Raw genomic sequence first — 13,062 nt, 5'->3', positions numbered from 1 at the left:
GGTACCTGATTAATAAGGAGAACCTAAAGTAACTATAGTTATGGAAACTAACTATAGTTAGGTTTCTTCTAAAGTAACTGTAGTTAAAATCTTCAAATCCTTTCATCACTTCAATGGAGGGGCACTTACTTGACTTCTTTCATCACAAGCAGCTTTAGGTCCTAAGACTTCTCCATCATGGTACTCCACATTAGCACAAGTGTGTGTTTACATCTCAGCAGGCAGGACACTTCCCAAGGACCCCAGACCACAACTCAGTAAGGTTTTCATGAAGGTAACACTCACAGAATAGACTCTTCAGTTTTTCATCAGCATAGAAATCTGATGGACCAGAACATGTCAAATCTGAGGCTACATGAAGCCCAGGCTAGCAATGAGTACAACAGAAGATATGGTTCTTGAACATGAACTTTATAGTCATGGCCCTCACCACAGAAAACCTCAGTGAAGTTTAGAAAACTACCATGATGCAGGTCAAGGTGACCTTTCTATGCAGGTTTCTGGTACCTTTTCCCCAAGAGTAATATTGAAAATGTTCTCTGGTGGGGGGAAAAAAATCAATGTTCCTATCTTGATGGAAGAAGTTTAAAGAAAGATTAAATAAAGATGGAATGGAGAGACAGAATATAACTCACCATTACTGAAGTTTATCACCTTTCAAAGACATACAGTATGTAACATTTGCAATATTATAAGTAGCATAGCACTTTGGAAGATAGAAAGACAATGGTTAGGAAAGGTTTTGTAACAGAGAAGCCCTGAAACAGTCTTTGAAAAATGGGTAGATTAGAAAGACCATGAAGCATTGAAAACAGTTTGAAGGCAGAAGAACATGGATCTTGGAATGGTCTAAGGTCTGCTTACTCACTTGCAGAAATGTAGCTGGACCTGGTTGTCATTATGCTGTGTTAAATAAACTGGGCTCAGACAAACATCAAACATTTAAATATGGGCTCACAATAAAAACTGATCTGGTAGAAATTTAAAGTACAATGGTGTTTACCAGAGGCTGATAACTGGTGTTGAAGAAAGAGGGAGGGATGAGGCTCTAGGTCATAGTGAGACTGCATTTAGAAGGTAATAGCTAGGTAAATATTCTTTTGCGCAGTATAAAAACCATTGATGATAGCTAACCACTGTGAATGGAAATAGTAGTGAATACCTGTAATCTTAGCACATGGGAGGATGTAGAAAGGCCAGAAGTTCAGGATCATCCTTGGCTACATTAAGTCAGAGGCCAACTGTATGAGATCCTGTCTCAAAACTCAAGACAAAGCAAAAACCAACCAACCAACCAACCAATCAAACACCAAAAACCAAAAAAACAAAACAAAAACAAAGCAAAAAAAAAACAATAAAAAAAAACCCTCACTAAGCTAAGACAAAGAATTTTGAATGTTTTCTTAATAAAGAAATGGTAAATATTTCATAGGTTGGTGGATATGTTATTTTCTTTAATTTCATCATAACACATTGCATATATTTATCTAAGCATCATAAGATACTGTATAGATACATATAATTTTATGCACTAATTTTTTTCAAGTAAAAATATTTATTTTTATAAAAAGCATATCTTTAAAGACAAATGGGATAAATCAATAGTTAATCATTTCTGGTGAAAAGGTTCGTCCCTGATAGGTTCTTCTGGATATTAGCTTTATCATCATCTTTGTGGTCTGGATGTCAGATGCAATGATCACCTTCTGGGATCACAGAAGAGCTGGAGACCTTGACAACACAGGAAATCCTTTCTGTCTTTGAATCATGGTACCAACGAAATTTTCTTTCATGATGGAAATATTTGATATCTGCTACTGAGCATTTGAAGAATGGTGAATATATGGAACTGAATTTTGATTTGAAAGTTTGGGTGAATTCAAATTTAAATCCATACAGGTGCAGGTGTGTAGTGGCTCCTATATCAGACAAAGCAGGATTGACTGACTGACTTGGGATCTCTGTAGTAGATGCTGGTGTGACATTAATGATGTTCCTGTAATTGAAAATGATGTCTAGAAATGGGCCAACTTTAGAATCAGGCTTCCCATTAGAGATTAAAAATAATGCAAGTTTCCAAATGCAGAGCTTTTTGGGATTGAATGTTTCTAATTCTGATCTCAACTGAATGTTGATAGAAGAGCATAAAAAAATCAAACAAACTATTGCCAATTCTCTTGCTTATTTACCAGAACTATATAGCAATACCCAGTTGCTGGAGATAACACATACTTTAGTTTGTAGGACATAGAGAAATCGGTCTAGAAGTGAGCTATATGCTTCCTTAATGTTAGCTAGGTTTCTCCGTGTGGGAGGTGTTATGAAGACTACTGGGGGAGAAAAGTCTTGCCCAGAGGTGGATTTTGTATACTAAAACTCTGACCCACCAGGCAAGATGCACCTACTGTTTCTATCTTACTCTGTTTTCTATTGCTGTGATAAGCACCATGACCAAAGTCAGCTTGTGGAAGAAAGGGTTTATTTAGCCTGGAAGTCTCAATCACAGTCGATCACTAAGAGATGGCAAGGTAGAACCTAGTACAGCAACCTGGAGGCAAAGGCTGAAGCAGACCATGGAGGAGTGCTGATTATTGGATTGTTCCCTAGTGACTCGCTCAGCCTGCTTTGTTATAGAATACAGGACCATCAGTCCAGGAGTGACACCACCGCTACTGTGCTGGGATGACCTGTATAAGTTATTAATTAGAAAAAATGCCTTACAGAGTTATAGGTCAGTCTGATAGGACATTTTCTCAGTTGGGGTTTTTCTCTTTCCAGATAACTCTAGTTTGTGATTAGTTGCCAGAAGAAAACAAACAAACAAACAAACAAACAAACCAGTCATCATAGTTTTTATATGAGTGCCTTATATCTTTCTGATTGGATTTGAAGTTTGAATAAAGAATTCAGGCAGAACGGTCACGTGGGGGCTAGCCATGAAAATGGCGGCTTCGGGAGAGAGTGGTGCCTCGGGTGGCGGAGGCAGCACAGAGGAGGCATTTGTGACCTTCTACACTGAGGTGAAACAAATAGAGAAGAGAGATTCAGTTCTAACATCCAAAAATCAAATCGAAAGATTGACTCGTCCTGGTTCCTCTTACTTTAATCTGAACCCATTTGAGGTTCTTCAGATAGATCCTGAAGTGACAGATGAAGAAATAAAAAAGAGGTTTCGTCAGTTGTCCATCTTGGTGCATCCTGACAAAAACCAGGACGATGCTGACAGAGCAAAGAAGGCTTTTGAAGCTGTGGACAAAGCTTACAAGTTGCTACTGGATTAGGAACAAAAGAAGAGGGTCCTGGATGTAATTCAGGCAAGAAAAGAATACGTGGAACACACTGTTAAAGAGTGAAACAACAACAACAACAACAACAACAACAACAACTGAAGAAGGAAGGAAAACCTACAGATGTGGAGGAAGATGATCCCGAACTGTTCAAACAGGCAGTCTACAAACAGACCATGAAGCTGTTTGCTGAGCTAGAGATTAAAAGGAAAGAGAGAGAAGCCAAAGAAATGCATGAGAGGAAGCGACAGAGAGAAGAGGAGATCGAAGTCCAGAAAAAAAGCCAAGCGAGAAAGAGAGTGGCAGAAAAACTTTGAGGAAAGTCGGGATTGTCGAGTGGACAGTTGGCGAAATTTCCAGGCAAATACAAAGGGGATGAAGGAGAAGAAGAATTGGACCTTCCTGCGGCCACCGAAAGTCAAGATGGAGCAGCGGGAGTAAGCAGCAGGACCACGGCCGGGCCACCCTGGCCGAGCCTCCCCACTGCCTCCTCCTGCTTCACGGACTCATTCATTCTTTCTCCACCTCCACCCCAACATAGAGTAGCGATTGCTTTTTAGTCTATTTTGTTGTCAATACAATTTAATATCAATCAGAGTAATCCTTTGTACATTGAGAGGAGGGGCTTGGTCTCACCATCCCCGTTCTTTCCCCACGGATCCACCAGGATTGAAGGAGCTTCTGACCTAGGCTGACTTCTTTTCCCACAGCCTCTAACTTAATGTTTTATTTTTGAATTGTGTGGCTCAAAGGTCATGTATAGTTTGTGGAAATTTTCCAATTAAATGTCTTGCTTACAATGGTGTTGCCCTGACTCCAGATCAGCCTCGGCCACCTTGGGAAGCCATCCTCGAGGCCCTTGCTCCAATAGGAGAGGTATTGTGGATTCACAAGGCAGTCACTTGTTGCCCTGACGCCCTGTGGTGTTTGGCACGAGGCTCCCAGCCACTTAAACCTGTTCACTTTCCAAAGAGTTCGCCATCTTCCAGCCAGGCCCGTTGTGTCCGCGCTTGTCTGCACTTATTAGTGGTAATATTCTTTTATGTATAATAAATTTTTATACCAAAAAAAAGAATTCATGGTACCATAAATATGATCAATATGATCAATAGACTAAACGGTATGTGTAGGGGAGGACCAACTATTGTTTTGCTAAATGGATATGGTTTCAACTTGCTTGTAAATATTCTAGATGGATACCGTGCTTAGCCTTGGCCAGATTGCCTTGAGCAACAGTTAATGCATAGACCTATAAATGATCAAAATGCTAAGAAGAAGCAATTGTTGAATGATCATCCCTAATGAGAATCTGTATCCCTAGTGCAAAGGCTCAGAGAACATGGTAGAACATGGGTCAGAAAACCTTTAGATTCTAATAGATGGGGAGAAATTCTGAGAAATGCTTCTTACAGACATGCCATGCCCACTGCACTCACAATCCAGAGAAGTTGTGGGTGCCTGCACAAGACCTACACAAAATTGGGCTGTCAATATTCTCTCATGATGGGGGATGGTTTTATTTGGCTCGATTCCTTCCCATGGAGCTATTGGTTGTTAATTGCTTCTTGGAAAAAAGAAGTCATTTTTCTTCACTGTTATAGCTTTTGGTAAGTTGCTAATGTCCAATAAATAATCTCCCATCGATGTTCAGTCAGGCAACCCTAATGAAACTCAATGGCTCTTAAAAGCACAAAAGTAGGAGGCTTTCCTAGTTATCTTTAACCATCTACTGGGTGCATTCTAGAGATAGCTGAGAAGGAAGTCACAACTAGAGGGACTGTCCAGATGGGTTGGCATTTGGGTGTGCCTGTATCAGCTTGCCTTGATTGTTAATTGATGTAGGGTGGGTAAGGTAATATTGAACAGTACCCTTGCTTGGGCAAGTAATACTGGGCTCTATAATGAAGCTGGATAAGTGTTAAGCCTGAGAATAAGGCATTAAGCTGCACTTCCTTGGATATGAGTAAGCTCCTTGCTCAGGGGTAGCATTACATGAAATAGAAAGCAGTTGTTCCTCCAGGTTCCTGACTTGAGTTTCTGCCCTGATGCACCTCAGTGATGAAAATTTAAGATGAAATAAAACCCCATTTACAGAATGTTTTGTCAGTGTAAAAGAATAAAACTGTAACAGAGTAGGATGTGAGAAGAAGAAAGTGTTCAGTGAGAATGAGGGAAGGATAAGAGAGAATAATGAACATGAATATGATCAAAATTATATATATATATAATATATATATATATCATATGTATATGTGTATGTGTGTGTGAAAGGGTCAAAAATACTAATAAATTCAACATTTTTAAATAAAATAAAAAACCTAAATATCAGAGCCCCATAGAATCAACCAACCAACCAAACAGAACAAACTTTAGAGACAGTATTGAATTGCTTAAATGATGACAGTTGGTAGACGTGACCACAAGGTATGTGTTCCTGTTGTGATATGGTAGAGCAAATCTATTTAAAGCAAAGGTAAGACTTTAACAACTATCACTTTCATGCTGTTGATTAAAATGTTGCTAATTACTCATTAAGGGATTTATGAATTTCTGGTGTCTCTTTTGAAAAATTCATTTGCTTTGCTTCTCTCACAGTATTATGTACCTTGGTTTGGGAGGGTTTGCAGGGTTGTATAAGTTGAGTCTGGTCTTTGACTTAGGGTGCCTTTCACAGGTTGAATCTGGTACTGGTGTTCTAAGTGGGCATATGACAGGATAGGCCAGCTGTTAGAGATGTTAGCCAGGCTTAGAGGCCTAGCCTCTTTCCCTGTTGCCTTCCTTCAGCTCAGGTTGATATGTTATAGTCTTGCTGCTTTCTTTGTAAGCATAAGACTGAGGTTTGTTTGCCCAGTTACAGCAGAATAAAAATGGGAACAACAGATCCCACTCCTTGACTTTCTATTGGGCCCTGTCTTCCTGCTGGAGGTGGGCTCTATAAATTCCCTCTCCCTACTGTTGGGCATTTCATCAAAGCTCCCTCCCAAGACACAGTCCACAGAACTCAAAAAGGTCAACAAGCTGAAGTGTCCAAGTGAGGATGCCTCAGTCTCACTTGGGAGAGAGAAGAAAGCAATCACAAGTAGGGAGGGAGGGATCTTAGAGGAAAAGTGGATGTGGGATAGGGGGGCACCTGATCTCTTATTGGGTAAGGAATGACTGAAGCCCTGAGGGCCAGGAGAAAGAATGTAAACAGGCAACCTCAGGAAATAGGAGGTTGAGGGTATCTCCCAAAATGCAGGAGAGATCTGGGAGGTGAGAGACTACCAGGACTCATAGGGAGGGACCTTTGATGAAATGCCGGACAGTAGGGAGAGGGGACTTATAGAGCCCACCTCCAGCAGGAAGACAGGACATCAAGGGAGGAATGGGGTTGCCATCCCTCAGTCACACCTCTGACCCATAAATGTTTCTGTCTGAAAGAATTACAGGGATGGAAATGGAGAGGAGCCTGAGGAAAAAGAAAAAGGTCCAGCAACAGGACCAAAGTGGGAACCAGCTCAAGGGGAGGTCTCAAGTTCTGATACTGTTACTGAAGCTATGGAATATTCACAAAAAGGGACATTTCATAACTGCCCTCTGAAAGACCCAAGAAGCAGATGAGAGAGTAAGATGTAGTTATGTGCACCAAACCAATGGACAGAAGCAGCTGACCCCTGTTGTTGAAGTAGGAAGGCTGAAAGAAGCTGAGGAGAAGGATGATCCTGTATGAGGACCAGCAGTCTTAATTAATCTGGATCCCTGAGATCTTTCAAACACTGGACCATAAAACAGACAGCATACACCAGCTGATATGAGGCCCCTAACACACACACACAGTAGAGGACTTCCAGGTCTGTGCTAATTCAGAGATGAAGCACCTAACCCCTCAAGAGACTGGAGGCCTCAGGGAGTTTAGAGGTCAGGTGGGGTGGGGGGTGGGAGCATCCACATGGAGATGGGTTGGGGTGGAGAGGAGGTATGGGATGTGGAGCAGTTGGAGGGTGGATGGGGAGGGGCAGGGAATGGAATATGGACTGTAAAACAATGAATTACAAATAGAATTAAATTTTTAAAAAGAAAGGCAAAAGGGAAGAAAAGAAAGATCCCTATTCATTATTCATCCTAATCTATCTTCTCAAAGACAAACAATGCAGAATCTTACCTAGCCAAATAATGTACTTGGCCAAGGATAGTCCTAAGGACTCCATTGGTATTGATAACTACAGCAATAAAAATGTTTCTCAATTGCAAAGTGTATTGGTAAAAGCCAGGGATCAATCTTCATTGCCAAGAACATATTTGGTAAAAATTTCTGCTTTAATGTTCTAAAAAGGGGGAGCCTTCTGAAAAACAGCCTTTGCAGTCCTACATGCAGAGTAAAATAGATGCATTGAGGATGGTCTCCATAAGCAGTCTGTGACTGAGTTGAGCGCAGTAGTCTCCTGGTTGAGATTCCACATTTTGCTCTGTGACATTTTACCAAGTTTTATTTAACTCAGAATTTTTTTCTTGAATTAGATTAGTGCAAGCTATATTTCAACTTGTTTTTTTTGCTTAGGGAGAAGAAAGTTCCTGGGCTTATTTTAAATTATTAATTTAAATTGCTGTGCTAAATTACTAACTTTAAATTACTTATATTTTAAATTTATATTTTGCATAGGATGTCATTTACTTATTTACATATTTAACTTAATTTCCAAGGTGATGATTATGGCTTATATTTAACGCAAGCCTCTTCTATTCTTTCTCTTTTTCATTCCTTTATCCTACCTACCTCTCTCCCTCCCATTCTTTCTGATAATTTTAGCTCAGGGTGCAGCTCTTGCTGCAGCGCAGAAACTTAGAGAATCAATATTCTGTTATGCTTTCTATAATACTTACTCTTTTATTGTTTCTGGCGTGATTGAGCCATGCCAGAAACATAGGTGAATATTCTGTATCAGATTTTAAGGAGTTACAGTTGTTGGCAGATAAACATATAAATAGGCTCTGTGTTAATATGAAGACAAACCCAAACCAACTGGAAAAGATGCTGCCTGTGTTGTGGAGTCAATGTGAGAGGAAGGATGGAGAGCTGAGTCCAGCTAGGCAGTGAAAGATAGGGCAGGGTCTAGAGTTGGAATGGGTGGATAGATGGCTGATAGGTACAGATTGGTGAAGGGATAGGCAGCTGAGGAGGCCATGTCACTGAGGGGGATCAGGTAGCCCTTGAGACAGGAATTCTCTACCTATCAATTTATGAACATACTGGATGTCAAATGAGAGGTCATCAGGTGACCATTGCCATCAGAGTGGTAGGTGTCTATCTTTTCACAGGCATCCAAAGCATCTCTCTCTCTCTCTCTCTCTCTCTCTCTCTCTCTCTCTCTCTCTCTCTCTCTCTCTCTCTCTCTCTCTCTCTCCCCCCCTCTCTCTCTCTCTCTCTCTTCCTTTCTCTCTGCCATATTATTTCTTTGTTCTGATGTTTCTGATAAGTTTTGGGGCTTTGTCTTTCTGGTAGGGATTTAATAAGTCCATGTGGTCCCATATTCTCAGTTCATTTTGAAAAATTCATGGTGTGGCACTCTTTCTGCTCACAGTCTGGGCTACTTTTTCTATATTAGTCTGTGCCACAGAAGTGGTAATATCAGGATCATGTTCTTGTGGATCAACTCAGGCAAATTGTTATCCTCCACCCTGGAAATGGAGTCAAAAGCTACCTGTAAAATGAAGTCTTTAGAGCAAGGCAGTTTGAAAAAAAATTACTGTTTTACAAAATATCAAGTAACTTAAACCAGGGCAGAGCCTATATAAACAATTATATATTTTTTTATTCAACTAATTTACTTTATATGAATATTTTTATAGTCTTCAGTACTTAATTCAATTTTTGATGTCGTAGGGAGATGTCCTTTTTGGTGTCTTTCAGAGTTCATTGAGATCCTTTTGTTTTACAGTTATTCTGCAATCAATTTTTATAAATATATTATGGATCCTTGAAAAGGAAGCATATATTTTGCAAAGCACAGCCCTATTGATTAACTCTTATTTTGTCCTTGAAATTACCAATGACTTCAGGATGGACTTTGAGTAGTGTATAAAATTCTCCCTCAGTATGGGTATTGTTATTCTTAACCTTCTTAAAAACTTTTTTGTATTTTAAATCTCTATTTCTCAAATAGATTTTACAAATGAGAATTTTGTTGTGACTGAACCCATTAATTAGAGCTAATTTATTCTCTCTGTTCTACTTTTAGTATCATAAATTCAGTTGACACTTAATTGTTACAAGTAATGTCTCATTTATATTTGATTTACTCACCACACTTGTGTCTTAGCTTTATTTTATGAATAATGTGTCTCCTATGAACACTCTATGAGTGAGTGTGCTCTTATGAGTGTGTCTCCTATGAGCAAGGTTTTGTTTAATACTATCTGATATATATGGTTTTCAGAATAGAATTGAAACAGCTTATAATATTAAATATGCTTATAGGTTTGTTGTTTTTGAATGACTTGGCCTTTGACTTACGATTTTTAGATTTTCTTCCTAGTTACTGTTTTCCTTGGTAGCTATTCTGATTAGTTACATTAACATTAACTACAATATTTTTTGGTAACAATATTTTAAAATAATAATGCAATTTTGAAAGTTTCTAAAATATAATTAAATAAACCATTCTGAAATAACAGAAGTATAAATGCATCTAAATAATGTCATTTTATAGCTGGGAAAGTGAAAGTCATGTGTACTGAATAGTCTGTGAACTTTTTCTTCCATACTAGAATCATAGAACTTTGGATACAGAACAATGTTTCATGAAATACACATATATAATAAATATAATAAATGTAAATGCATATACCACATATACCAGCAGCTATTGAAGTGAAAGTAAACCCTGTAAACTTATGCTAATAACCAATGGAAAATGATGATTTTTCTTCCATAGCGTTTAAATAATTTAGCTCCGTTATCATTGGACCTATTAATTGGATAGGGAAACAAAACAGAATGTTATGTGTTAGTTACATTTCTATTATTGTTTACAAAGCACAATGACCAAAGCAACTTAATAGGAAAGAGGACTGATTTGGGTTTACACTCTTACGGGGTAGAGTCCCTGGTGAATAGTGGAGGATAGCAGCAAGCATAGTGGTTGGAAATAACAAGCGGAGAGCACATATCCTTAACTGCAAGCAAGAAGCAGAGAGAGTGAAATAGAAACTGTGTGAGGGTGTGAGTCTTTAAACTTCCTTTTCCTTTCTCTGACAAGGCCACTCCCAAAGCCTCCCCAAACAGTGCTGTTAACTGAGGCCCTAGCATTTACATGCCCAAGAGAATAGGGGCACCTCATTCAAACCACTACAATATATTTATTGATTGAATGGTAATTAAAGCATAATGGGTTTTGACATATAATTCATGTCCTACCAGATTCACCCTTTTAGGTGTGTAATCAGGTAGCTTTAGCACATTTGGAGTCGTGATCTACCAGAGTGCTTCCCAGTCTGATCTCATCATTATGCTCAGTAGCAGCCACTCCTCATTCTGCTTCTTCTAGCCTACCAACTGTCTATGGATTTACCTCTTTTGGAGACTTTGTATGTAAATGAAATGTATCAGGTGTGGTCTTTCATAACAAGCTTCTTTCATTTAGCAAACCTGTTGAAGGTACATTCATGTTGTAGTGTGGAACATAGTACTTTATTCTACTTTAAGGCCAAATAATATTCCATGGGGTGGTTATCTATCTTTTCCTGTCTCTCTCTTGATAAAATTTTATGTGACCCAATAATAAAATCACAAGTGATAAAAAAAAAAACATAAGCAGTCACATCTCTTCTCTGATAATAGTTTTGACCATAATTTTGAAGATCTGCCACTAAATTCAGGAAGAAAATATTCCAGCTGTCTTACAACTTAGCTACTCTTTGGGTTTCCAGTAAAGTTGCTGACAATGCGTAGATTTGCAGTTTACTGTATGCATTTGTTATGCTTACCTATTTGAAACTGTTTAGCACCATGGCAGTGCCACAGGGGCATGACAAATGAAAAGGGAACATTGCTCCTTCAGTATGTAAGTACTGGGTTCTCTTGTGTAGTACAATGTTAGAAATGGAGTTTCCAATTTCATGATGGAGTGAAAGGTGAGAGCGATTAATCAGTGAATCCAGGTCCCTAACATCTTTTTAATAATGAAAGAGTTGAGATTCAGCACTAGTCGCCCTTAATGGGATAGCAATGTGGTATGCCAGGGCAGAGAATTTCAATTTATTCCCTTGTGATTTTGTTAGTTGGGGTTTACTTTCCTCTCATGTGTTTTTGAGGCTTCAATTCAAGCTACCGAATAGAAACTGGAACTTCCATGGCACATTTTCAGAGCTGTGTGGACATAACTATGTCACACATGTGTGGCTGTGGTGTGATACATGCAAGTGCACCTGTGTGTGCTGTCCTGAAAGCCTGGAGCTCAGAGGAGGATGCCAGAAACTTTCTTCCTCTACCACGCTCCATTTATCACCTTATGACAGGGTGTCTCACGGGACCATTTTTGTGGGGCTGGGTTACTTGGCCATAAGTTCCATACCTTCTGAAATATCCCCAGCTATGGTTTCAGGGCTGGGGTTAGATGTACACATGGTCGCATCACTGCCCAGTTTATCTTATTTTGTTGGTGTTGATATGTGTGTATTTGTGTAAGTGAATGTCGTGTGTGTTCAGGAGCCTAAAGAGCTCAAGATAGGACATCAGATCTCCTGGAGCTGGAGCTACAGGCAGTTGGGAAGCCTCCAATGTGTTACTGGAAGCCAACATTTGTTTGTCTGGAAGAGCAGCAAGTGCTCTTTACTGTTAAACTATCTCTCCAGCTCCCAGACCTCTTTAAATGTATGCTAGGTCTTCAAACTGAGGTCCTTGTGCGGGCTCCCCAGCCCAATACCAGGTACTTTTAACTCTACTTGAAAGCATTGACACAGAGATAAAACCTACACGGACATTGCTTAGACAACAATAAATGGCACCAGGGGACACAAGGATGTTTTTAGGGTTCTTTTGTAGCAAAAAATAAAAGCCCACGCGAAGTTATAAGAGTAGACTACAGACAAAGATCTAGCTAAGCAAAAATTAATTACACAGAACTAAATGAACTGTTAAATGCAAACTAATTGTGGTCATTCATCCTGGAGAGTCACTGCCTCTGTTTGTAATGCTCTGGTGTATTACAAAAACATGAGGAAGTCTTATACTTCTTTTTTGATTGATCTCTAACACTCCTCTTAGCATACACCACCAATAAAACCTTTTTAAAATTATATTCTGTTTTACCTGTCTACCATAACTTGTGTTTCATTTTCTGATAGAGTGGTTGTTTCCAAAGATTCAATAGAAGTATTATTGTGCAATAAAGAATATTCTCAATGATCATCTTTGAAAATATATCTAATTCATTAGTTATGATATATTCACCATTATGGAATAATAGTATACTTCCTGGATGGAACTTGTATGCAAAACACCCCCCTGGAGGCCTGTTCTTGTGCCTGATCATGGCTGAAAGGACTCCAGCTTTGCTGATAAAAAGGTCAACATCCTTGAAGGCCATCCACTTTAGAAAATTTGTGGAGTATTTGATCGTGGTGGCTCTGCCTTGAAATCTTAGCATTTGTCAGGCTGAGGTGAAAATACTGTCAGGAATTTGAGGCCAGCCTGGGTTACATAGTTGAGTTTAATCCAGCCTGGTCTATAGAGTGAGACTCTATTTCTAAATGCCCTTGATCTGGGGAATGTTGAAGAAAGAGGAATTCACTCCCATTT

At 39.2% G+C, this 13,062-nt stretch overlaps 1 pseudogene; it reads left to right on the top strand.

Moving 5' to 3' along the window:
* Positions 1–2,938: 2,938 nt before the first annotated feature.
* On the top strand, positions 2,939–3,732 carry Gm4928 (annotated as a pseudogene).
* The last annotated feature ends 9,330 nt before the right edge of the window (positions 3,733–13,062 follow it).

This window comes from Mus musculus, chromosome 12 (assembly GCF_000001635.26).
Source record: "Mus musculus strain C57BL/6J chromosome 12, GRCm38.p6 C57BL/6J".
NCBI classification, from domain to species: Eukaryota; Metazoa; Chordata; class Mammalia; order Rodentia; family Muridae; genus Mus; species Mus musculus.
The sequence above is the reverse complement of the archived record's forward strand: the minus strand, read 5'-3'. Positions and strand labels throughout refer to the sequence as shown.